At 37.3% G+C, this 26,287-nt stretch overlaps 1 long non-coding RNA gene across 2 annotated transcripts in view; it reads left to right on the forward strand.

Moving 5' to 3' along the window:
• The first annotated feature begins 645 nt into the window (after nucleotides 1-645).
• Nucleotides 646-26,287, forward strand: part of LOC135578981 (uncharacterized) — a 36,456-nt gene continuing 10,814 nt past the window's right edge. For both annotated transcript variants that reach the window (XR_010471165.1, XR_010471166.1), the window contains exons 1-2: nucleotides 646-784; nucleotides 15,444-15,513. This is a non-coding gene — a long non-coding RNA (uncharacterized LOC135578981). The remainder of the gene's footprint in view (nucleotides 785-15,443; nucleotides 15,514-26,287) is intronic.

The following is a 26,287-nucleotide window of genomic DNA, read 5'->3' on the forward strand; positions in this document are numbered from 1 at the left end:
ATTTTTGAAACTGAGTTCATTTCCATCTGTCTAGCCACCTAGGAGTGGTTCCAGCTGTCTTTTATTATCTTCTGCTGCTACTGTTACACTTTGTCCAAAAAGTGGCTGCTTCTCTACTGCTGTTAATCCTACACCTCACATTGGCTGTGGCCAAAAGGAGAAGCTCCATCAATTTACCAACTGAAGAGTTGTCCATAAGTATGTGCCTGGTGGTCCATCGCTGTTTTGGGAAGTATTTTAACGAAAGGTAAGTCAGCACTATAATCATATGAGACTTGTTTACACTTTGGAATACATGTTCTTGTTTCAGCTCTCAGGCAGACAGATTGTATCTACACTGAGTGAAAGTTTAACAACTGATAAACCTTGGCAATAGCACTTTTACCCTGAGTCATGTGTTATAAAGACAGTTATTGACATTTTATTTTGAATCCAAAACTTTTACTGGCAACGACTAGGTTGTCAAATATTCCATTTGGAACAAGAAAATAAATCCCATATTTTGGACAAGAAAATGGATCAGAGGACACATGTCCACACACGCAAACACACTCGTGCTGTGTCAAAGTCTTTGTTTACCTTCATCTCTCTGCAGGGAGTAGTCTTAAAACACATCCCAAAACCATTCAGTAAATACAGTTAATTAAAACCTTCTTTTTGAGCCAAGGTTTCAAACTATGCTAATTTGTAGTAATATTTATCACACTGAGTTCTCTTCACGGATGCCAGATGGATATGCTTTAGCACACATGGAACTGCTCAGACAGAATATGTTCTCCAAAAGGTAAGAATTTGACTTTATTCTTGGAGTGGTGAGACAATAGAAGACACAAGCTGTCTTGGAGATAACTGAACTAGTCTGGAAATATACTTCTGAAACAGCACAATAAAGAATAAAGAACACATATGATACAAGGCTGATTAATGAACATCTGGTCTTGGATTGCACAGTTTGTGCTTTCACTCAAATATCTCCAAATGCCATATAAAATCTGAATTTTTACAATATATTTCAGTGCACTGTGTCTGTAATATGTCACATGTACAGATGCTAAGCTGCTCTGGGATTTGTTTGTCAGAGAATCCTTGGAGTTAGATTGCAATGATGAAATGGAAGTGCAATTGCAATTGGAAAACGTAGGCTGATCACAAAAGTGCAGTTGTATAGTGAGAAAACATTTAATCAAGCCAAATACAGGATTTGAGGGTCATCACAAAGTCACTTGAAAGGATGTGGAGAAAAACAAACGCTTCTGAGGAACAACTCATGTCATCCCATATACATATAGGGTATACAGAGCTAGGAGATATATAGGCTAAATCATTCTCTTCTGGCGATAATCGCTCTCCATAGATAATGAAAGGAGACTCAGACAGTCAGATCTTCTATAGACGTCTACACAAGAAATCTCTAACAACGTGTTAGATGATACGCACAATACATCACTCAATTTCATTACTTGCAACAGGGCCAATGACAGCTACAGTTGGCATATTCATAGTTATACATACATAATACATATGTATTTATGGCTTCAACCCTTTTTAATGAGTTTCCTTCAAAGAGTAAAACCTTCCTGCTGTCATCTACTGAAAGAGGTTTTCTTTAGCTCAAATTTAGGAATGTTCATTGTGAAAACTTAACTTCAAAGCACATGATGAAATTTTTACCAAATGAAAGCAAGATTTCATTCCTGAGTTCTAGCCCTGAAAGTGTGGTACAAATGATGAAGTCTGAAAGGTGGGGCTTTTTGTCTACCTTTCATCCATGGCAAGACATTTGATATTTGTGTCTGCTTTGTCGTTTCAAAAGCAGAAATTAATTTTTTTTCCTGTGGGTGATTTTGCAGTTTTTTGGATGTTGGTATTCATACTTCCAGAACGCTTCCAGAAAATAGTAAAAAATGTAACTGTGCTGTAACCTTGTTCTACAGCTTTAGTCCAAAGGTATCGTTTGTCCTTTAAATCCTTGAATTTAGATAGAACTGCTGATTAATACTAGAGGAACAAAGTGAGGTGCAAAGTAATGTGAAACAATATATTTTTTCTCAGGATCTAGAAAAGCAGAATGTAACATCTTAGTTCTTTTTTTATTATAGTGGAGGCACAATGTCATACTATACGTAATAATTTAAACAGAAACTTTAGAAGGGTTGGACACTGTAACTACAGAGAAGGATCTGAAGAGGGTCAGATCCAGACCGCAGATGTTCACACCTTGAAGTGCATGTACTGATGTGTTTGGATTAAGTCTGTCCTTCTGAAGAGGTTGCAGAGATTTTCTCTAGATGAAAACCATCATATATTTACCCTTATTCACATAAAATGTTTTCCACAGAAAGCATTCAATCCATTTCTAAAATGTAGTTGACAGTAATTAGGAAATACAAAATTGATTATGAAATTTGAGGTACCTGGATAATTATTAGATGGACCTAAAAAATGATGGAAGGATTCTGATTCAAAGAGGCATTACACTTAGGATCTAACAGTAAATCTGAAGCCTTATTCTTGTAAGAACTTACTGGTATATTTAATGACCCCTCTGCTCTCAGCATAACACCATCTCTGGCAGAACAAATTCCTGAGAGGCCAACTCCACTTTTGATTTTGTTCAGAGTGAAAAATGCAGTGGGTTTTTGATCTTTTTTACCAGCAAGAAAAAAGAAAATTGTTTCGAGAGAGCCCTTCTGAGGTCTAGTGTTGCATTGTATGTCTAATACATATGTAATGACCTTCTGGGACAGAACAATATGTTCTTAGGCATTGTACAAGACTAGGCACATTGTCAACACCCAGCTGACAATCAGAAAAACAGAAACATCCTGCACTTGCTGCTGTGCTTTGTGCAGGCAATGACACAACATATTTATCAGAAGCTGTAGTGCGAGGAACAGAGCAGAGGTCACTTGCCTGAAAATCACATGGCCTTTCCTCTGTTTTGAGAGCCTGGTATACAGCAAACCTGCTATAAGTGCAACAATTTTGCTTTCCATACATAGTAATGTCATTGTTCAAATGGCTGGAGAGTTGGGACTGACGAGAGTGAGCAAGAAACTGATTTATCCAGCTGCTAACTGGACTCTGGAAGCACCTTGCTTCTGGAGACCCAGAAAGCTGAAGGGGAAAAGATGAAAAGAGGGTCATGGAACAGACAATGAGCAACAAGACTAAAGTTGAAGAATGGGCAAGCACAAGGAGAAAACCTTTATGGCAAACAGAGGAAGGCTTTGTTGTGTAAGGGTCTTCAGAATAGGAGTACACTGTTGTTTTGTTTTTTTTTTTCTTCTCTGTTGTCAACTAGAGTCTCAAAAAAAGTTTTAACAATTGGTCAGCAAAAACCTCCTTGTAGAAGTCATTTGTTGTATGACACCCTCTCAGATCATATCCTGAGACAGTGCTATTATACAATTTTAGTGAGAGCAGAAAGAGTAATATTTAAAAGGGGCAAAAATGAAGGTGGAAACATTCAGACTAAAAGATTTTTAATTTTTTGATGTTTTGAAAGAAAGGAAATCAGAAGATCGAAGTGTACTTGCCAGACAAACTCAGAAAGCATTAGAATAATTTTATTTAGCCTGACAAAAGTATTGGAAAAAGAGAGATCACATTTTGTTTACCACAAAGCAATATCTATAACAAAAAGAATGCAATAATACTTCTGTTAACTAAAATGAATTTGGAACACATAGAAACAGAAAACTGAGTGAAGGCAGAAAATTAAAGCAAAAAAATTTTTATAAGTTGTTTTGAAAGACTAGTCTAATTTCCATTTCCTAACCTTTTTTGTTTGTTTGTTTATTTTAATTAAATATTTGTTGCAATGAATATTTTTAGCTTTTAAAAAAGAGACTTTTCACCATTTAAGCAAAACTGATTATATTGACCTGCTGATGCTAAGGATACTTACAGGCTGTCTGGCTTGAAAACAAAGCTCCCACTTTTCGGATTTTAGATTGTAAAACGTGTTTCTGTTCTGATGGAGAACGAAAGCAAGTCAAACTTGGCAAATCTTTTTAAAGGTGAGAGAAGTAAGGTAGGGAGAGTGGGACATAGAGGAAAAAGAGACATCCAGAGAAGGGCTGCCAGGATAAGGTTCTCATCTGGCATGAGAAGAATTGAGACGCATGCTGCTCTTCTGAATCCGGCAGATTGCCCTGAGTATGGGCCTCTTTGGGTTTGGCATTCCTACCTCAAAATTAAATCCCGAATCCAAGAAGTTTGTTCAACAAAAGTTTTGCCACTTCAAAGTAAGAGACAGACCAAAATTATTTACTGCCAGAATTTCTGTTTTGGGGATAATCTGTTTAAAGCTGTGTTGAAAATCAAGACTTTAAATGCTAAGGATAGTCAGTACATCTACTTCCTAGCAAAGACAGGTAGACAACAGGGAATAGAGAGTTGTTCAAACATTAGCAATATGACTTGAGACTTCTTCAATAGAGAGATTTAATATCACTGCATAAATTCTCTTCATGACTGCTTGGACAAGCATCTGCGTTTTGTGAGAAAAATGTATTTTGCACTCTGAAGTACTTATTTCTCCCCACTAAACCTAAATGGCTAGTTCAGATGAAGGTATGTATCTATGAGGCATTGAAACCTGGTGAGGTGCATCCTGTGCCTAATTACCCTCTACTGCCTGCATAGTCAGTGATGACTCTTCTGAAAGTCATTTTAAAAGGAAAACCTAATTTACATATTCAGAATGACCTTTTGGAGGAGGATAGTCTTCTCTGTGGGTAATACAGATAACCCAGGAAGACTTTTGCTAAGTTAAATTCAGACTTTCAGGAGCTTAAATTTAGATATCTAAAAAAAAAAAAAAAAATACAAAACTCTGCTCAGGATCAAAACAATACATTTAGTTATTGATGATACCACTTCTACTGTCTGGCTAAAGCTTGTAAATACCTGAAATTCTTTTATCTAAATGATGGAGAATGATGTTAAAGGCAGATGTCTTGTTAGCATCTGCAATGACGTTTCAGCAACTTGAACTGTTCACTCAAAATAATCCTCCACTAAACCAATTTAACAGTCCAACAATACCAAGAGGTGTGTAAGACCAACACTGATTTTATAAGTAGTTATTCAAATGGAGGAACAGACCAAAGGGTTTATTTCAATGCATAGTCCAGGGCAAATACAGGCCTGACATGCAGAACTTTGTTTTTACCATACAACCATCCTTTCACCCTATATTACTTTACAACGTGGGCTCCCAGCTGGAGTTAAAGCTTCAATGAAATGTGTGTTTGTTATAGTCAGAATGTAAAGTAATCCCTGTCACTAAAGCTACACAAAGATTTCTGTGAGAAGCCCTTCAGTTCCCTGTATTTCTCTGTTTTAATTTTTCCATCTGGAATAACTTGTTTCCTCTCAGTTCGAGTAGTAGTCCAAAATGTTTTTTTCCCTAGAACATACAACCTTCAAAAATAAGGATGGATGAAAAATTGTGTGTTTTCCACTATTAGAGAAGCTTTCTACTGTACTTAAAATACATCATGACTGCAGGAGTTGGATGGTAGACACCTGCAATGTAACAGAAAGGTCACGGACTTGTCGGAAACAAGTGCAAACTGAATAATATATCAAAGCTTTAAGGACATTTATAATCCATTTTGTATGAGCATCATAGATTTTTTAGAGTAGTTTACAGGTCACAGAATCACAGAATGATTTGGCTTGGAAGGGGCCTTTGAAGATCACCTAGTCTAGCCTCCCTGCCATCACTACATTGAGTTGCTCAAAGCCCTGTCGAACCTGCCTTGGAACACTTCCACAGTTTCTTTGGGCAACTATTGCAGTGTCTCACCACCCTCATTGCAAAAAAAGTTTTCCTTATGTCCAATCTAAACTTACTCTCAGTTTAAAACCATTCCCACTTGCCCTGTTACTACAGGCCCTGGTAAAAAGTCTTTCTCCATCTTTCTTATGAGCCTTCTTTATAGTTTGAAAGGCCAAAGTAAGGTCTCCCCATAACCTTCTCTTCTCCAGTCTGAACAACCCCAGCTCTCTCAGCCTTTCTTCATAGTAGAGTTGTTCCATCCCTTTGACTATTTTTATAGTCCTCCTCTGGCCCATCTCCAACAGGTCCATGTGTGTCCTGGGCTGAAGACCCCAGAGCTGGACCAGCACTGCAAGGGGGTCTCACCAGAGCGGAGCAGAGGGGCAGAATCACCTCCCTGACCTGCTGGCCACAATCTTTGTGATGCAGCCCAGGACACCATTGGCTTCTGGGCTGCAAGCGCACATTGCCGGCTCATGTCTGATCCACCAGCACCCCCAAGTCCTTCTTGGCAGGACTGCTCTCAACCACTTCATCCCCCAACCTGGATTGATTCTGGGGATTGCTCCAACCGGATGCAGGACCTTATACTTGGCCTTGTTGAACTTCATGTACTTCACATTTCCCCACTCCTCAAGCATGTCAAGGTCAAGTGATAGCAATCAGTCACAATGGGAGATTTCAGACATTGCAGAGCAGTTTCCTTATAATCAAGCTGAGGAACGTAAACATATTTTTTCCTTGTAGCAAACTTGCACTTTCTGCAAGAAGAAACATCATCTTTCTTTGTAGAAAATTTGCACTACCTGCAAGAAGAAAGGCTTCCCCATCATGCTGTATGAATCAGGATTTTAGTGTGAATGGAGCAAGCAGAGCATCATGAGGATAGAGCAACAATAGGGACAAAGTTAGGGGGAAGTTAGTACACAAATATCACAAGTGATTTTCCCAAACATCTCTCTCCATGTAGGACTGGCTAATGGAAGCACTGAGTCCTTTGGCTGTGGAAAGCAGTATCTGGAACAGCAAGAAGGCAGTTCTACCTATTTTGTCACCATTTCAGTGCTGAATCATAGACACTTCTGTTGTCTCAGTGCTGTTCTTTCTCCAGATTACTGTCCAACATTTTCCCGGTAAACATACTGGAAAACAAAGTAGAATTGGTCCTTTCCTCTACCACTGTACAATACAGTAAAATCAGTGTGAGTCTGATTCAGTGACACACTTGGCTGCAAAATAGCCGTTTAAAAAGAAAAAAAAAAGAAAATAAAAAGAAGTGATCTTAGCCCTGCTGCTAGGGCTTTGCTACATGAGTTTGTACTGTTTGTTCCATGTACAGCTTGCTTGCTGAGCAGGGAAAGCTGAATTTAGCACTGTCCTGCAGTGCATTGCCCCGATGATGTTTGAGAGCTGTAGTACGCTTACATTAATCGCAGAAAGAGCATGATGTATAATTACTTGATGAATTAGGGTGTTAGAGTGCGATCTGAGAGAGCCAGACACTTTTCGAGCACTTGGCATTTTTTCCCTATATTGTACAGAGAAAATGGCTCAATGTCTTCTTTCATCTCTGTCAGCTGTGGATAATACTTTTCCGTCCCAAACTGGGGGATTAAAGAGGAGTTTGCTCCTGTTGGAGATGTGCTCAAATATTGTCACAGTAAGAATCAGATGGGTGCCAGGAACAGATTCCTCTGTGCAGTCTTCAACTAGTGTGGAGTAAATGAGGCATAATACTATACAGAAGTAAACAAATGGAAAAAAAAAAATCAGTGTCCTCACTCCTGAACTGCTCATCTTGTGCTCTGATGAAAGCAGTTGTACTGCAGGAAATACAGACTCACACAATAGAATAGGATTGCAATACATTTGTGCAAGAAGGCATGTAATGATCTGGCTTTGAAAGTGTTTCCTGTTTATTTTATACTCCTCAGCAACATTTGTTCATGTTCTTGTTCCTTTCCAAGTTGTGGAAGATATTTGCCTGGAGATGCTGAGTTTTTCAGCCAGTAGCAAAAAACTAGTAACAAAACCCAAAAATGAACGAAAACTTATCATCTAATAAGCAAGGAGATGTGGTAGAAGATGAACTCTGGATAGAGAGGAAAAGGTGAAATTTGCATATTGATCCTAAGTCTGCCTGAGAAAAAGATACACCATGTCAAAAGGAATTGCATTGCCCAGACCTATGTGACATCCTTCTATATGAAGACTACTCAGATTCCCATGTTTCCTGCTCCTGGGTCTTCAGTTTCCTTATCAATGTTTTTCATAAATACCTTGAAGTAAGAAAACCTAAACTATATCATCCTAGTTATTCACAGTTAGAGTCATATATTCATGCTCAGGTGGAATCACATAGACATACATATCCCAGTATAGGCTTTCGTGTTCGTTGCTGGATCTTCTAATCTGAAGAAACGTAACCCAACTGATACACAAGGTAAGCACATTTTTACATAGTCTCTATAAACAGAAATAGGGCTCTAGCAATAAAAACATAACAGCATGGAGGAGAGAACTGAAACCCAAAACCTGATGTGTTTTTCTGAAGATTTGAGTGAAGTTGGTGTGTTCATTTGAGTAATTTCCTTTTAAGGCACACAAAAATACACAAAAAAAATTAAGCAGTTAAGAAGAAAATCAAAATTCTAACAGTACACATATTAGGAAATATCAAAATGCAATTGATTGTCCTGTTGACATGTTAGAGCAAGGACTTGAGACGAACCATGCCATTTCATCCTTTTAACCTCTCTGGTCATGTCTACAACTCAGATCAGTTTGTCATTTAGTAATTATCTGTAGCTCTTTCAATGTAGTATATGCCTCCAGACAGAGATACTTTCTTAGAGTAATTATTTCATGCTACTTATAACCAAATTTTACTGTGTCTTATTCTATGGAGTAATGAGGTCAAATATTGTGTTCTTCCTACACGTCTTCACTAGTATGAAGAGATTTGTATATTCAGGGAGATCAGGAGCCTGACTTTGCAAAAATAAGAGCATGAGTCAAAAATATACTGCCAAACATGCATTTCATTCCTGATTTGTTGGCAATTAAGAAAAAAAAAGAGAACCAGCTGGCTAAGGTTTACAGGTCCTATTGCAAGCCTCATATCTAAATTGCTGGAGTTGTCAATGAGTAAAAATGCTCTAAAGAACACACTTACTTCGTTTCCTTTCCATGTGCAAATTTCCATGTGTTCAGTTTGCCAATCAAAATTGATGTTTTTCAAATTCTATTACTTCATTATAATACTTTTTTTTGTTTATTACATTTATTTTCATTCTTTAACTATGATTTTTGTTGTAGCAAGACATTTGAGTTTGATCAAGTTCATGCAGTTATTTTTTTTATTCAAAGACATTTTGACCAAAGCCAGAATTCCTTAAAAAAAAAAAAAAAAAGAAGACACACTTACACACTTTACGTTTTATTTACAATTTTATCACAAATAAAAGAAAACTAAAGCATTACCTTTTCCCTTCTGTACTTTTCTAAGTCAAAGCTGGAAAAATAGAGAAGAGGGTATAAAACTCAAAAAACAAAACAAAAACAACAATAACAAAAACCAAAACAAAACCAACAACAATAAAAAACAAAACAAAACAAACAAGAAAAAAAGAAAAAAGGAAGGAAGGAAGGAAGGAAGGAAGGAAGGAAGGAAAGAAAGAAAGAAAAAGAAAGAAAGAAAGAAAGAAATGAAGGAAGGAGGGAAGAAAGAAAGAAAGAAAGAAAGAAAGGAAGGAGGGAAGAAAGAAAGAAAGAAAGAAAGAAAGAAAGGAAGGAGGGAAGAAAGGAAGAAAGAAAGAAAGGAAGGAAGGAAGGAAGGAAGGAAGGAAGGAAGGAAGGAAGGAAGGAAGGAAGGAAGGAAGGAAGAAAGAAAGAAAGAAAGAAAGAAAGAAAGAAAGAGAAAGAAAGAAAGAAAGAAGGAGAATTAAAATCATCCAGTTACTCAAAATAGATGCAGATACATGCTTCAAAGTTCTCAGTGGATACATCATTTTTGAATTAGCTCTGCTTTTCCTGTAATGCAGGAAATAAAGGCTTAGTGCCAGGTTATACTTGTATTTGAATTCAATTCAAGATATTACCCATAAATCCAAACCAAGTGTGATTATTGATAGTCTCAGCATGTATAGTGGAAGACAGCTGAGTGATAATGGTTTTGTATATATTATGGTATCTTATTAAGTAGTACGGTACCTCATCAAGTATTATGCGCATTTGTGCGTCATGCTACTTATCTCTGGCATGTCAAAAAAACATCTTGAGCGCTTTAGGATGTGAAGTGTGATGTGTGTATTTGTTCTTCAAAGAGCATGCTTTCCTCATTAACATGACGAGCAGTTGCACTTGCATATAGAAGGAGTATAGTGATCTAGGCCAGGTGAAACTACATGGTTTTACAGATTAATGCTTACTGTACTGTACCATTCACATTATCTATAGCAAAAAGTTTGGTCTTCGCAGGAAGGGCAGTGTTAACAGAAACCAGTGTTAAAAGTAATAGCTTTGGAGCATTAACATTTTATCCATTTGTAAATTAACAGATTAAATGATCTATGGAGGGAATATAGCACATTCACCTGCAGCAAGAGATATAAGGACTGAATTCAAATTGTTACTTATCCGTGTGCACTGAAACACCGTAAACTACATGGGGTGTGCAGTCCTGACATGGGGATACTGTTCCAAATGCCTAAACAGTTCAGTTAGTTCAGTGGGGATATTCATGTCTAGGATAGAATTCAGATCTCTCCTTCAGCTCAGATGTGTGAGTTTTTCCATACTTGCCATTACAGTGGCTATTGCACATTCAAGATGCAAGAACATCACTGGAAGCTCAGAGACTTCATACAGGAAGATGGCTCTGCAAAAGGCTTTTCATCCTCAGTAAGATCAGTATGAATGCCCTGAAAATCCCCATGATAATGTCACGGCAGATGTGTCGTTCTGAAGATCAACATATGGCTTCTTGAAGCTTGAAGAAACGGACAGCTGTGATCAATATGAATCCTACCTCTCTTGGAGCATTACAGAAGTTGCAAATAATGTCTTGGAAGAGTGTGAATCTGAGATTAAAAGTTTTAAGGAAGGAATCCCTGGTTTAATTTGCTGTATCACTGCTTTTCAGTAGAGCCCAAGGTATTGGCCCCATGTCAAGCTCTCAGCAGCAAGTGTACAACCTTTGGTTTTCCATTCACAATCCATCACTACTTTCCCCTAAGCAAAAACCACCCACAATATGTCTTTTCCCTGCCTTACACTAGAATATCTTCATTTCACTGGGATGAAAATGGGGATTCAATATTTATGCTCCCGTGTTTGTAAATTCCTGTTGCAAGTACTATGAACAGAGCAACAACAAGGTGCTGCCACCAGCTGACCAGTGTTAGCTGCTTATCAGCTGATGGGGTAACTGCCCACAGACTGCATCGTATAAACTGCAGTGCTGGTATGAAGAAGAAGAGTGGAGGTGGTATCTGGGACTATAGCTGGGAACCCTTGGTTTAAAGGATAATGGATCTGTTATATAGGCTACTAATCCTGCTCAGCAGTGATCAAGCATCATGAGTGTAGTTACTCTTAGGAGTGGCCAGTTTCATCTCCTTGGTCACTAGAATATAATGTAGAACATCTCTGTCCATATTCACTGATGATATAGAAGTCAACGTAACAGATATAACAGCCATAAAGCTTTCTTGTTTTGGCCTAAAACTGAGAAGCATTTACACAGAGATGAAAAAAAAATAGCTCCTGGTTGAGAAACGGGAACAGATTCCTATATTCCCTTTTTGCTATCTTATATATATGCAAATTTTAGTCTGTGGACCAATGACTTCCCAGGAGCTGATACTGATTAAAAATAATGCCTTCAGCAAAAGAGAATCCAGAAGTCTGTAAACATTTATTTTTGAGTCAAAGCCACAGAAATGTGAGTAAAAAACAAATAAACAATAAGAAAGCCAAGTACAATGGCTGGCAAGCAAGGCAGACTGAATTCCCTGCGGCACACAAACCCACTAACGAGGCTTTTGCAATAGGAAAAGGTGATGCAACAGAAGACTTCTGGAGAGAAACCCAAAGGAGGAGAAGGCCTTCTTGCTTTCTGTGTGCACAAAAAACACGTTTGTGCCTTTTTTACCTTCTGTGGATGGAAGAAAAGCCTCCCTGTACCAAGGGTTAGAACAAAACAGGGTTATTGATGCAGAGGGTAAGTGCTGTTCCTAGGGAGCTTTCCCTGTTTTTCTGCAGGACTGAATTATTTTGTGTTTTGCGTGATACAAATAAACCTCTTTTAAAGTGACTTCAGTCACAAGAAAGGAGACAGCTAAACACTTCCTATCCACTTTCCACAGATCTTCCCCACTCATTTCACTCTGATCAAAGATACATTCAACTTTCTCTCCTCTTCCACTGAAAGAAGAGACTGGAAAAGATGCCACTTGCTCAAGTGGCTGTAAATTCCATTGACTCAAAGTCTTTAATGTTGTACTTTATCTGCATATAAACCTTAAAAGAAGGACAGCTAACTTTCAATGTTCAGGGATAGGCTGGGGACATAGCAACGTAGACCCAAGGCAGTCACATCCAGTGGACATCTGAAGTCTACTAATGACTTATGATGCTCAGAAATAGGCATAAAACACTGTAGTTTTGTATAAATGGTTATTTTTTCCTTCCTGAAGATACTGAACAATTGTCATAATCACTGTACATTAGCTAGGTCTGTGCAAAACTTATCTGAAGAAGTATATTCAAAACTGGTAGATCTGACATGATCTGTGTCAGGATATTTCTTCAGATTCAATTAAAAAAAAAAAAAAAGGAAAAAAGAAATATTATGCCTGATACATACAGGCTATAGAGGAAAAAAGCTGTAGGAAAAAAAAAAATTATAATAGTATTAAAAAATATTAGTGTCCTATGTGACAAACTCAGTGTAAAGTCAACCACTCAATGCATTTCTCATATATCGTTACTAGTTAAATGTAGTTACACATATACAAAACATATTTTGAATGTTCTATACAGTTTGACATAGAAATACATTTTTAAATATACAAGCTACAGACAGTTTCTCATACATTTCTGAACAATAGAGCAGCACTAATCAACCTAGCTCAAAGGATGTTTTTTCAAAAGCTCCTGTTCATCTCATGTTTTGATTAGAAATTAGTTATCATCCCCGTTAGCCATGGCAGTTTGAGACTCTCACACCATATACAAGCTTGTGTTACAGAGACATTTCCTTCAACCTAAGCAGAAGATTCAGAAAGAAGAAAAGGAAGGGGCTCTATGTTTCCTCATTAAGAAATACCTGCTGTATAGGAGACATCTCAGACATCACCTTTGTCTTGTGTTCTTTATGCCCTTTTCCCAACTTCCTCACTTGAAAAGTAGGACTGCATGCAGACATATCAAAACCACAGCAGAAGAAGAGGACACTGAGTAGCCCTGAGGACAGTCCTTGTCACAGACCTGCCATACCAGCCACAACAGGCTGCAAACATGTGAACTCCACTTCTCCTAAATGCAAGCTGAAAGATATCTGATAAATCCCCCTCTGTGCCTAAAGGAACAAAGCATCCTTCACCATGAGTTAAATGATACAGAGAGGCCCCAGAAGAAGGGTGGTTGAAGACAGACTAGCATTTAGACACGTATAATTGAATGCTGCATGGATGCTAGTTACATCATGTCTTGAAGTTATATGATATTATGCTGCTCAATTATCCCATTTTTACCTGGAGGCCCCTTGAGTCTGCTCTCATCTTTCAGCAAATCTTTGCTTTTGTACTTCTTTTACAGTTAATTTCTTCCCCCTTGTTTCTTCTTTCTGAAAACGTGAAAGGAAAGGGGACAGAGGAAAAAAAAAGGCGAAAAAGAAAGTGTATCTGTAAAATGCATTTATTTATCAATCAAATCTGAGCAGGAAGCCTTCAGAAAGATGGGAAGACTGGAAAGTGAGGATCACCTCTTACGAATCACAGGTCAAACTTCCTATGGAGCAGGCAGATAAAAGCTGTGTCTTCTCCATAGTAGTTATGTTTCATGGTGGTAAATGCAGAGAAAAAAGTTCAGGCTGGCTTGGAAAGCTCAGTGATGCTTCTCTACAGAAATAATGACTGAGAAACGGGCATTGTGACAACGCAAATATCCATCCTTCATAACTTCTAGTGTCATAAAGGCAGAATAATCTTGTTGAAGATCTCAACTCAACAAACAGAGGTCTTCAGATACTGTTATGCCATACTTTTACAAGGGATGGAAAACATGATGATAACTCCCTATTACATCTGACATTTGTCCTTCTTGACATGCCCTCATGCTTATTACTATACATTATTACTATACATTTTATCCATGTAAGGAAGATGGAAGAAATCAAGACCAAATGGTTGATGCAGCTACTTCTGGATGCACAGATACTTGCTCAAGAGTTGAAAGAACTGAGTATAAAGAATATGGCACATTTCTTCTGTTTCTCTATTGTACCTCAGTCTTGTTTCATTCCAGAATGGGCTGGAAATTCCTTGGATCTTCTCTCAGAGAAGAACCTTTGCTCATGAGAACAGGGTGTTCAGAAACAGAAAAAAAAACAAAAGCCTAACCTGTTCAAGTTCAGAATAAACTTTTTGGATCCTGTTACAGAAGGATTTAATCTCAAAAACTAGAATTACATGAGCAGCATAACTGGGTGGCTTTTCTCAGACTGTCAAGAAGGAAACATGCTGCATTTAGTACAAAATAACATCTCAGGCCTGAATTACCTCGCCCATGCAGTTCTTCCATCAGTAAATTGAACCTTTTCTTATCACTTTACTGCTCCTAGTAACCGTTTACATGCAGCATACAAAACTATTGATAAAAAAATGGAACACTTCCTGGAATAAAAATGCATTCTTCCTGAAAACCCCAACTATTTATTGCCTCAGATTCAGCAGGGAGGAATCAAGCTGCAAAAGAATGAGCTGTTCGTGCAATGTTTCTCCTTAATATTTTATTGACTAGAATGGAATTCTTCATTTTTCCTTCCCCCTTCCTTGTCACTCAACACAGCTTCTTAGGAGCCAAATCACTCAGTTCAGCAAACTGACACCATCCCTAACACCTCCTTCTTTCTTTTCACATACTTAAACTTTCACTTTCTCAACACTAAAGACAATTTTTTGAATTTTCCTGTAGGTTTTGAGAGTGATGAAACACACTTGCGGTCAGATTTTGCTCCTACAGACTCTTAAATCTTCCAAGTCTTTTCCTTTCGTATATTGACTTTATATTCCAGACTTACGAGCATTTTAACTTAGCTCTCCTGTTTTCATCCAGGTGACCTTCATTGGCTTCTTTGCAGCTCTATAGCTGTATTTACCATTGATGAAGTCAGATTTCAGGATCAAAGACCAGTTGAGTCAGGAGGCTGCACAGTGGCTTCCATGGAATCTTTTTCTACCATCTTCTTGTTTTTGTAGAAACAAAAGTGCATGTACAACAGAAATTCAAATTCCCTGCATTTCAGGAAAGCCATGAGAGTGCAGCTTGTGCCTTCCTGAGTAATTAAGAGATAAGACAGTCTTGTAGTGTCTGCTGAACAACTGATGACTATCAGACTTGTTAAGATGATTTTTATCTTTGTTTCCAGGACTACTGTAATAAATAAGCTGGTTCAGTCATGACAAGGAAGAGGAAAAAGGGAAAAAAAGAATGCTGGGGTGAGTAAAATAAGATTTCTTCACTGACAATTTGTTCACTGCTCTTAACTCTGTAAGGCCTAAAAGAAGACAAAAGGTGTTCTTACTAAGAGTTAGTATGAGTGGCTTTCTTGGCAGAACCAAAGAAAAGAAGTATTAGTGTACCAATTATTAAGATACCTACAGATAGTGAAAAAATAATAAACTGCATTCACTGAAATAGTAATAGATGTTGATAGAAAGAGCAAGTCATGCTTTTGAACATCATTCTTCAGCTGAAACCACACTGTCCTTCATCTAACACATGGTTAATGAATCTGATTTGGTAGTAACAATAGCTTTCATGAGAAAATAAATATAAACTAGTGAATTTATATTTTCATATAACAAAAAATTCACAAGATTGAATTTTATCCACTATGAATCTCACTCAGCAATGAAATTCAGGAGCTGGTTTTAAATTGCATGTGACTACAATAAAAGAAAATCATTCTTAGCTGGGCTGTTATCTGTATCTCAAACATAGTGGTGCCTGTTGTCATCCTTTTAAGGTAGAGTCTGGAACCCTTTCCTTTGTAAACCTGTTTTTCAGGAGCATGCATCTGCTGTTACACCAAATCAGAGCCCACAATAGATGTAACATTTTTTTCATTTGTGAGAAAGACTTTATCTGTTTTTGGGTTTTTTTTAATTTTATTATGGGATATGAAATGTCATGGAATCATATTGATTTAGAAATATTATTTTTCCAGTCCATAATTACCACTACCTGTTTTTTGAAGTAAAACTTCAGAGGGTCTCACTCTTAAGATTTATACTACACCTGCAAATTCCCTTACTTGAAGAGAAGGTAGGACGACTCAGCTTAGGAGGGAAAAGAAGGTAGCACACAGCTATGAAATTGAATTCTATGGAAAATTTTCCTGAATAAGAGTACGTCTAGCCCTTTGTAAATCTAAGCTGAAGAGGCTTTGATGCACTGAATCTCAGACATAATTACTTATAAATATTTGAATCAGAACTATAACTTGTAGTATCCAAACAATCATTTCTAACAAGCAATGTGACAAAACACTAAATTAATACAATAACAGAGGAATTTTATCTTTGTATTCACTACTAAGCTTTGCATCCATCACTGGGATTTCTATCAAAGACTGATGGCAATAGACTCTCCCTAAGGGATCAGTAGGAACATATGACCTTTGCTAATAGCCTTGTATAACAAATATTCTGTATTTTTACCTCACAAGGAACCTCCACTAAAAGTTCATTCTTTCTTCTTTATTTCAAAACTCTCACTCCACCTTTCCTAGCCTACCCACAAGCATATCTTGCACTCATCTTGCATAATGCCAGCAAAATATCCCATGCATTATTCCTGATTGTTAATTCTTATCAAGCACCTTCAGAGTAATCAGAGTTAGGAGACTTTTGAGATTAGTCTACATTTGAGTCAATTTTACCAAGTATGTTGCAGGAATCATACTAAGCAGGATAACAATGGGACAAATAGAGAGGTAACTCACTAGTAGATTACATATACTTGCACATTTGACCATCTGGAAGCTTTAACTAGTTTTTTTAAATGTTTTGCAGACAATTCAAAAGTTCTGAAGAGCACAGCTCATGACTTGTATGGCTGTTAAAAACATTAAGTCTCTGAACTCAGTATTTTACTTCTCCAGGCTACTTACATGACCAAGCAGCAGATCTAATTATATTCTTATGAATGACACCAGGAATCTGTGAAAGGAAAATCATTTCATGGCACATGGCATTGTGTCAGTGAAGTGAAAGGCATTTTTAACAGGGGTATAGCAAAGACGAAGAGCTAGCTGGTGATATGCTTTTCTTTGGTTCAAGTGGAATGCTACATGTGCTGAAATGCTGGAGCCCTAATAATAATAGTAATAGTAATAGTAATAGTAATAGTAATAGTAATAGTAATAGTAATAGTAATAGTAATAGTAATAGTAATAGTAATAGTAATAGTAATAGTAATAGTAATAGTAATGTTCCAGGTTCCAGTATAAGTTGGGAAATGACCTACTAGAGAACAGCGTAGGGGAAAGGGACCTGGGGGTCCCTCCTGGACAGGAGGATGACCATGAGTCAGCACTGTGCTCTTGTGGCCAGGAAGGCCAATGGCATCCTGGGGTGTATTAGAAGTGGGGTGGTCAGTAGGTTGAGAGAGGTCCTCCTTCCCCTCTACTCTGCCCTGGTGAGACCACATCTGGAATACTGTGTCCAGTTCTGGGCTCCTCAGTTCCAGAAGGACAGGGAACTGCTGGAGAGAGTCCAGCGCAGAGCCATGAAGATGATTTAGGGAGTGGAGCATCTGCCTTATGAGGAAAGGCTGAGGGAGCTGGGTCTCTTTAGCTTGGAGAAGAGGAGACTGAGGGGTGACCTCATTAATGTTTATAAACGTGCGAAGGGTGGCTGTCATGTGGATGAAGCCAGGCTCTTCTCAGTGACAACCAATGACAAGACAAGGGGCAATGGGGCAATTCTTTTCAATAACCCGACAAAGTTCTTAAGTGACCTAAAAAATATTAGGATTTTGTTTGGTTTGTTTTTTTTTTATACTTCCACTTGTCCAGCAGGAAGTCCACACTGGATCAGAAAGTCTCAATGGTTAATTCAGATACCCACACCACAAAGAGTATAGACAAAGCATTCAGTCAGTTGTAGTGATAATTGTACTCTCTGGGTACTTGTTCATAACAACAACAACAAAAAAGACCAGGAATCAACTGTACATTGATATACAATTATATTTCTTGTAAATTGAAAAAAAACCCAAACAAACGGAGATTTATGCCTCCACTCATTTCCAACAGGAAGAAGAGGTTAGTTCTATCAGATGAAAAGATCTCCAGCTCATTACCATAAATGTCCAGAGAAATATCTATTATCCATTATACAAACATGTTGTAAAAATCAGTATGAAAGACATTACTACATTCTAATTCTCCAGCCATGCTTAATAACGACCAAGAAAATAAAGCACTGCCTTTGAATTACCTCTTTATCCTGGATATCTTCATACACATTCCGTGTTATACCAAAGTCAACAACTTTTATTTCTTTTCATCAGCAGAGAGAAAACTTAAAAATTCATAACTTCAATCATAAAGATTTGTTCTTGGACAAGGAAGAATCAAGGAAATGAAAGAAGATAAAATGTCTGAAAATGAAACTTCCAGTAGATTTTTTTCATTTTGATTCCAGTAGAGGTTTTTTCTTTTCAGGAGATCATACTGATTTCTATGACTCTGTTAACATTTTTATAATATGAATTAATCTATCTAGCTAGCTATCCTAAGTATATCTCACTTGCCTGATACTTTTTCAGTAGAATATTAATATTTTCCTGGTCCTAAGACTGCTTGCTCAAATGCCTCTCGGGTTCACAAGACCTGATACTCTAGAAGAACCTTGCTGTGCAGATAGAGTGAAAACTTTCCGGGTCTGTGTCATAAACCTATAATTGTGGGAGAGTTCTCTGGCTGTCTTATTCTTCTGCACTTCTTATCTAGATGCAGCAAATTTTTTCTTCCCCATGCTAGAAAAGCTTACTGCCTTCAGCACTATCAGGGTCTTCTCTAGTTATGGTAACAGCTAAACCCCTAGTATCAGAATCTCTGGTAGAATCTTCAGGAGTTTTGTTTTCCAAGACAAACTTCAGACTTACTGCTTGTTGTTCAGATTTAGAATAGAACTTCTCCCGAGCTGCTGAATTTTCCTGAAGAGCAGATTTTTCAGTTTTGGGACTAATTTTGTACAATAATACATCTGTATTTGTATTCTGATCCCACCTGTAGAGGAGGTTATGCCTACTTAATATCTAGTAAAACATTATTTTAGTGTTACAAAACCCAAATAACCAGTTTTTCTGCTTTACTGCAACCACAGATACATGTCTACCAATTAAGAAAAACTGCTGACTGTTCATAATGTAACCAAAGGTTGCATGACATAAAACTTGGAAATCATGGCTCCAACCTCCTTGAAAATGGTTTACTTTTGTGTGTGTTTTATCCTCTAAGGTGAAATATTTGTTATTGCTCTTTCAGAACTGAGAGATTAGTTCACCAGTAACAAAGTAATCATGGTGTTTGCTGTGTTACTAAAATGTAGATCAGTAATGACTTTATCTCATCAGTAGTGTGACATACCATCAATTATTCTGTCATCATGGATTTGCCACTGCATCTCTAGAAGTAGACTGAACCTAACTTACAACAAAACAGCAATTTCCTTACGTTTAAACTATATTTTCTTAGCTATTCAAGGTAAGAGCACATGGTCTTGAGTTATGTGCTTATTGAAAAGTGGTCCATGAAAATTTGAATTACTTTTCTGAGCTAGGGATGATTTTGTGATGGACGAGTATACACCAACATACTGGAATTCATTACATCTGTCAGCTGAGTTACAATTCTATCAGTCTATATGTTAGTCCTTTCAGTATTTCTGTATTTCAGTATTTCTGTATTTCAGTACTTCTTGCAAAACTGAGCCAGTTCTTTGCATTCAGCAGTGATTCAAACCAATATAAATACAAATTCATGTGAAAAAAATAGCAAGTCAGATTAAGATAAAGTGAAGCTATTTGAAAATCTTGCTAAACATCACTAAGGCATTTGCTTGCAAGAAGCATACTTGGTCTTTTATGGTACTCTGTATCTATAGCCTAAAGAAATATTTAGCTTTATCTTTTGACGTGCCTTCTTTCAACAATAAATACAGAAAGGATGCTGTTTTAAGTTAACATTTAGCTCAGGATATTTATTGCAAGCCATAGTTATCTATACACCTTCAGCAAAGTTCCCCCTCCAGATAAGGTACATTTTTTAAACAAAGTGTTGACTATTTGCATTATTTTCTCCAACCCTTCAATTCAGTTTAGACAGTAGAGAAATTATATCTGAGATTAATTGTTTTGCACACATACAAAGCAAAATGAGAGGAAGACTAAGAATCTGAAGATACATTATATCAGTATGTTTGGGTTTAACTAATTAATTTGTTTAATTCTAATCCTTGAGCTTGCAACTAACCTGTATCTTCAAGAGAAATCAAATGAATCTTTATTGCATCTTTCAATGCTGAGCCTAACCATTTGCTAGCTAAAATCAAAATAACTGCAGATTCTGTTTAACAGAGGCACAGTCTTCCCCCAGCACCGTTATCTAAAATCTGTGTTCCATTAAGTTCTGTAAGGTTTTTCTAAAAAGGATACACATGTGAGCTAAATTTCCTTACAGCTGAGTGAGGGGCACATTTGGAAGTTCATTCCTCCACCAAAGCTCAGCTGCTGCACAATGTCAGCCAGAGCTTAAAACTGCACAACTGTTGCATGCAGCCACGGCACAGAGGATCACTTGTGGGGCGGAAAAATGGGATGAACATGACACATGGCTCCAATACTGTCTTTTTTGGAAGTGGCATGTGGGCTTATATTCAGTACATCTTTCTGACTTTGCTTAAAAACATTCCATATGACTCAGTCTTCCATTTAAATATTAATCCCAATTTCCAACCGTTTCATCTCCTGAGCATGACAATAAATATCAATTACCAAACACAGCCATGAATATTTGAAAAAAATAGGCTTCATAAAATGAAACAGCTGTTGTAACTTTAAAGATAAATCATTAATCTCTTGCCTCCAAAATAACAACAGACTCCCAATGGTGTTTAGCATATCTGATAAAGAAAAGAGTCAAGCACTAGGTCCAGGAGCTGGAATGTGTAAGCAATCTTCATCCCATCTGTGGATGCATGCCATAGATGGGTTGACCAAAGTTACAGATGTGATTGACTTGCTACCTAAATTGCTTTCCTTCAGAAACTGATGACTGTGGGATGTAGAGCTGAATGCTGAGAAAGTCCAGATTGGCTAATGGTAATTTCCTGCTGTGCCTTTGACACCGCTTGACTCTAAGTCAACAAAAGGTTCCTTCTATATAGTGAATGTCTACATTTTCATTTGACAATGCTAATTGAACGTTTCCCCCTCAAAATTTGAACACTGACATAAAAGATGTAATTGTGTGTTGACTTTGAATAGTGAAGAGTTAATTAGCATGCAATGGTTCAGGACAGGTTCAAGTTTCACATGCACAAAAGCTGAAACAACCTTTTTCAACATCCTATTCATTTAACATTAATTTCAGAAAATAACGAGAGGCCATGCAGTAGACCAAGGTGTTATTGTCTTTCAGGTCAGGTTTGTTTGCTAAGAAGCAAAGGCTTAATTTGAGCTAAACAGCTAAAACAGTGTCAGCTGTGTTTATCAGTAAATGATGCAAACATCTAGACAACAAACTCATAGATACTCTGACTAGACTGTTTCTATGATACTGTTTGGAAATTAGAAACCTCTAATTAGAGAGGATCACAGAATATAAAGAGAAGGAAAAAATAATCAAACCATGAAGGTATCTGACAGCAGAAATCACAAATAACATATTATTTCCATGTGCTAATTACTTCTGTGCTTAAACAACACTGGTCTTGGTGTATTCCTTGTGTTTAGTTATATACTAAACCTGCTACACCCTTCAAAAGCCTCAGTTTTCCCTGGACAGGGAATTCTTTCTGTGACAAACCATGTGGTGGTTTTATGCTGTAAACAAATGAGAACTGGTGAGATGAACAGCTCATTTTGGATTATGATCTCAGACAGTATGAACAGTGCTCTCCAGAGGTGTATAGCTGATGTTCCTTTCCATTGCACTGTGTCTTAAAGTGTTTTAATGAGTAGTCCACTAATGAGTAGTGGAAAATAAATGCTCATCAAGTTAGCAGGTAGACTTTAAAGGATAATCCTTTTCTTCTACTCATCACAATATTTCAAATAAAGGTTTAAATACAACAGAACTCCCTCCTTAGGGCAATTAAAGCTCTCGAGTATTGGCCATATAAGAAATCAAGTTCCAATGAGGACACATTTTTCTAAATCTGTTGTGTTAATGAAAGAGCTTCAGGCTTTGTGCATAGTTTTTGTCATGCTGGAAGCAGAATTTAAATTCATGTTTGCTGCCTTTGGTCAGTTTCTTTGTGCTCATAATCCACAAAAGTAGGCCTTATTTTTTCTGTATTTTTTTTCCTCTTTTTTTTTTTTTTTTCATCCAGTTATTCCAGTTAAACAGTGTTACACAATCAGGACAAGACAGCAAATGAAAAAAAAAAAATCTTCAAAATCTCCACTAGCAGGACAAAAATGCCAATTACTTCACTCAGTATCCTTCATCCAGTTCTTTTAGATTTATACAGATCAGTGTAAGCTACTACATATGAAATTGACACCAAAGTCAGATTGCATCTCAACAATGAAATGCCTCTCACATTTGACAGATTTAGCTGGCTGAGTTTCAAAACCCATTCACTATATATTGTGAGCTTGGGTCACTTCAAAAGTATGGCCCAATTTAGCAAAAAAAAAGTTAATATGTTAACTATCAATTTTAACAACTCCGGAACAAATTGTTCCCTAAAACTCAGTGGTTACAATAATCTGAAATATGGTTTACTCTCTGTTTGATGTATAGAGAATCCTCTCTGTCTGATGTATAGAGGACTGAATTGAGAAAGAGGCAAGATCCTAATTTCTTGCTCTTTTCAGTACACAAGTATTTTGAAGAGTAGACCAGGTTTCATGGGAGTTGGCAATTTTAAGGAGTCATAGTCTGAAGATTTTGTGGATGAATATTCTCAAACTAGAGCTGGTGGTAAGAAGTAATATTCTAAATCCATTGTTCTGTTTCAAGTATTTAGTATTTGATTCAGGATGATTCAAATCCTAGATAACTCTGGAAAAGTTCAGCAAAATATTTCAGCAAAATAACGTGGTAGTATTCTCTCTACTCTGTTTGAAATCAGCCTTTTGCATATACTATGCGTATGCATACTCAGGAGAAAAACTTGAGGGGAGGAAAAGCTTAAAGAAATAAGTATTGGGTCATTCTTTAAGCATTTTTATCCAGGTACTGAAATTAGAAAAAAAAAAAAAATGGCAAAAAACCTAGATAGTAACTGACACTCCAATAATGAAAGATATTTTGATCCCCAGGAGACACTGAAAGCAAAGTAAAAACAAATGTAATAGCTACAACTTCAGAAAAAAGCTGAAAATCTAACAGCAAGATTAATTAAGGCAAGAGATAACACAGGTGTGGGGCAGATTAACATCAGAACAATAAAAACTTGAAGAAAGACATAAAATGGACACTATTGAAGAAGATTATAGGAATCATTAGATGACTGGAAATGTGGGAGAGAATGTGAACATGGGGAAGTAAAGCTACCAACAGTTGTGGAGAAATCTAGCAGAAGAGATACCAAGAGAATTGATACTTCTTCAGAGGCGTTGAAGTCTGAACTCACGCTAGAATGTCGAGGATGAGAGATCAGAAAAATAACTTCATACTGATCATATGATCTGGAATTGCCTAGAGATAAAAGGGCAAATATGAGCAATCCACTTTAAGTGAGTCATTCATGTCCTGAGGTCATTGAAAGGGAGATGTAAGAAAAGCAAGAGAAAAAAAGAATGGACTCTACAAGATTTTGATGAATCTCTAAGTAGAAAGAGAAGAAAAGGTTGGGTAGACAAGGATCAGATTAGGTAGAAAGAAAAACTATAAACAAAGTAGGACAAGGAGAAGGCTGAATTATGGCTGTGTCACAAACTACAGTGAGTCAGAAAATATATTTTTTTTATAAACCACTAGAAAAAAAGATGAAAAATATTGTCTAGGTGGTTTGAGCAAAGTAGGGAGAATGAAATCTACCTGGGAATAAACCAGAGTCATCTAAAAGAGAGAAAATGTGATTGCTGAGGTCAAATTCACAGAGTTTTGCAGCTGGGTGATTAAATGTCCTTTCAGACTTAACTTCTGGGTTACTTGTTAGAGATGTAGCTACAATAGAAGGAATAGTTTGAATGAAACACGAGTGCAAAGGTAACATACTCAATGTGGATAGATCATTAAATGCAAAGCCAAAAGAATAATAAAAGGGCCAGACTCACTCCCTCTTTGAGTGTTTAAAATTTAAACCTCATTATTTCATTATAGTCCATGTCTGGTCCTTGATAGCCCAAGCTAGAAAACAATGCTACCCTTTAAGTGCTTCTGTGTGCAGAAAGATTTTCCTTTAATTCATGCTTACAGGGGCAAAGTCAACAAAAATGCTCCTGTGCTGTTGCCCACTACTTTCTTTGTCAAGCAATTACTATGAAAGGGGTAATATAATAGAAAGGACAAAACAACTACTGTGCCTCTGACTTGAAGAGAACTGTAACTTCAGCTCCTTTAGCTGCTTAAAACATTTCCTAGGCACCCATGCTGTGAGTCAGCCTTGAGCTGGCTGTGCTGACAATTCTGGACATTTTCAATGCAGTGCAACAGTAGGAGTTTTTCAAAGCCACAACCAGCATTTCTTTATTTAGTTGTGTTTACTCCCGCTACCATGTTTTGGATTAGTTTGGATGTCAAAGTAATTTCATGCACTTAACCTGCAATATATTGAACAGTGAAGTGAGGTAACAGCTGTGTTATATGATTAACCAGAAATGTAAGACCATTATATTTTGGACAACAAGCTTCCTTTTGAAAAATGTGAATATCCATTAAACCTGCTTAGTTCTTTCTTAAATACTGTCTCCTATTGTCTCCTTCCCTCTGCACCCACTTCTTTAGAAAAAAGCCCAAAACAGCTCTGGTCAGTGCCAAAGCCCTGCGGAACTTAATTTGGACCGGGATTTAAGCCTATACATCGACCCCTACACTAACATTAGCTACTTATCGAGCAAATTATTAAACTTCCGTTCCAAATAACAAATTCTGTGTAGAGTCTAAAACAAACTCTCATTTTAGGGTTTTTATCCACCAATATTTGACAGTGCTTTTCACATTTACTTAGTAAGAAGTGATCTGAAACTCCTAAGACTTGCAAATTTGGGACAATTTCCATTCAGCACGTATTCAACACCCACTTGAGCATTTTCAAGAGGTGAAACTTTTGTTTTCAAACTCCTCTTCAAATAGAAGCTTTCCAGAATATACCCCTGGCCTCAGTATGTAAGAGGAGATATGTAATTATAACCAGTCAACTGACGCATATCCTTCAATTGCTTCCTTTGAACTCTCCTCTGCCAACAAACTACTTGACAACTACTAGAAACCCTTGGTGAGCTGTGAAGATTGCTATGGCAGTTGACTGAGGTTGCGGAAGGTCTTTCAACCCTTTAAAAAAAATGAATATTGCTACCTTGAGGATGAGAGCTAGGAGGTCGAGAGGTACAATCAAGGAGGTAAGAATCGCAGAGTGTTTGTGGAAGACACTCCTGAAGAGTCCTTCTTCCCAGTGTGTTGGGAGGGTCATAGCTGTAGTTACTGGTGATCAGGGAGAGGCTGTTTTCCCTACTAATCAGTAATCCCAGCCCTCATAGCCCTGTATTTCCCCTGGGAACAACTTCGAGCTTTGCTTTCCCAACTTGGGCAGAGAGGTCATGGCCTTCCTGGTGCCCCCCAGCACCTTCTTCTGCTCTGCACAGCTGTCAGCTGAATGACCTGGAGTCATTGCTGTATGGTCACTGAAGCACAGATCTCATCATTACGATGGCACCACCACTTTGCAAAACAGGGTTTAAGTGCTAAGGCAATGCCATAAACACAACGACATTTTGTGAAGGTTTTTTTCATATATTTTATCGTCCTCCAACTTCCTTGGATATTTCTGATGTTTTGAAAACAAATAACAAATATGCACCTAAGGATTC

The sequence above is a fragment of the Columba livia genome, chromosome 1 (assembly GCF_036013475.1).
Source record: "Columba livia isolate bColLiv1 breed racing homer chromosome 1, bColLiv1.pat.W.v2, whole genome shotgun sequence".
Lineage (NCBI taxonomy): Eukaryota > Metazoa > Chordata > Aves > Columbiformes > Columbidae > Columba > Columba livia.